Genomic DNA, 1,728 nt, shown 5'->3' on the forward strand with positions numbered 1-1,728 from the left:
TGTATATTTGTGTGTACGTGCAAATGTGTGTGTGCACCAAAAGAAGGGGCTAAGTTCCAAGTCTGCATTGTCATAGCACAAAACAAAAATAGCACCTAACAGGCGGCAACACAACCTGCAACCTGAGTGTGCCCAAGAGAGGCAGGATTGAGGAGCAAGGCACCACTCTGAGAAAGAGCCTTTCTCCTGCCTCCCCAGGAATTTGCACAGCTGTAGAGTAAGCAACAGGTTTCCCCGACATTCAGGCCAACTCAAGGAGCACTTAAGAGACAGGGAAGGGACCATCTTGGACATCTGAGTTCCATAAAGATCAAAACACTTTTTTCTTTTAAATTCAAAGACTATTATATTAAATGTCTTCAGTAAACATACCTAGAAGTAGAACCAGGTGATTAATTTTGCTAGTGATCACAGCTTGCTTCTAATTATTTGTGCTCCTCTCTGAGAGTAATAAAAACACCACCAAATAAATCAAAACAAAATAAAACACTCAGAAAGGCAATGTGCAAAGGGAAGGGTTGATGCAACTGGACTCAGCAGAGGGGCAAGAACAGAAAACGCCTCCCAGCGTCATCCAGGTGCGTCATGGCCAATGTGGCTCCCTGCCCCAGGCAGGGGAGGACGGAGGAGGGAGGGTGGGAAAAGCCATCTCAGGACGCAGCAGGTGTGGAGCCTGCCGACAATGGGGCTGTCATGGTAGCTGTCATGGGGCTGTAATTCCTGGGGTTGGTAGAGATGCTTAGGATGACCCAAAATGACAAAAATGCCTGAATGAACTAAAAATAATTACCTGAATGTGAATGACATTCTTGGTACCATGGAGAGAGTTAAAGATCAAGCCAGACTTCAAACTTCCGTGTCTTAGGGGAGGAAAGAAATGACAATTTGGGAACTGAGCAGTGCCCTGCGGTCCAGCAGAATCCTTTTCTAAAGACTTTTCTCGGCAGCTTTGCACAGTGGCAGCATCGTAGCCAGTGAGGTTTATCTGAGGCGTGATTATTGCTCATTCAAAGCTTTTCCCAATACCCCGTCATGACGACCTGTAATATAGTCGGCAATTTTTGATGGTCTCTGCAAGAGACTGAATATTAAAAAGAGAGAGAGAGAAATAAATAAATAAAGGCTCTCTTGACAGATACCTGGATCACAGTGTCAGGTGTATGTTGGAACGGGTGGCCTTTTGTGGTGGCCAGGAAACAGATGTAGAGCTGAGGGTGTCTGGTGCTCTCTGTCTGAAACTCGCCCTCCTCCTTACAGCTGGCCTCATCATTCGGGCCATCAGAATGTTTGAGAGGGTCACAGTATTGTTCTTCATTGCACCAGTATTTTTTCTTTCTAAATCCAGTTACATTGTATAAGTCTATATGTGATTCATAGGCCAGATGAAAGAAATGTGAGATTAAAAACCAAAAACAACACATTCCCAGAGTTAAATAGAAAGGTCACAACCAATAAAGTCATCTAATTAGATTCATTAGTATGTTCCTTTAGCCGCATTTCTCTTACTCAACGGAGCGTATCTCCTCTGAAGAACCAGTAGATTTCACAATAACACACACCAGGGCAGAAGAAGGAATCCGTGCAATGTGGCCAGTGCCCCTCAGACCAGGAGCGTTGGCCTCAGGGGAGAAGGAGGGACAAATATTTGAAGTGCAGCACCAGCTTTCTGACAAATTCTGACAGTCACACAGATCTGTAAAGCTTACCGAAATTTCAGCAAGACATCCT

The 1,728-nt window shown here is 44.7% G+C and overlaps 1 non-coding gene across 1 annotated transcript; it reads left to right on the plus strand.

Moving 5' to 3' along the window:
• The first annotated feature begins 945 nt into the window (after positions 1 to 945).
• On the plus strand, positions 946 to 1,081 carry LOC128564240 (U4 spliceosomal RNA). The gene has a single exon (XR_008374085.1). It is a non-coding gene; the product is annotated as a U4 spliceosomal RNA (small nuclear RNA).
• Positions 1,082 to 1,728: the final 647 nt, after the last annotated feature.

Source organism: Nycticebus coucang, chromosome 13 (genome assembly GCF_027406575.1).
Source record: "Nycticebus coucang isolate mNycCou1 chromosome 13, mNycCou1.pri, whole genome shotgun sequence".
In the NCBI taxonomy this organism is placed as follows: domain Eukaryota; kingdom Metazoa; phylum Chordata; class Mammalia; order Primates; family Lorisidae; genus Nycticebus; species Nycticebus coucang.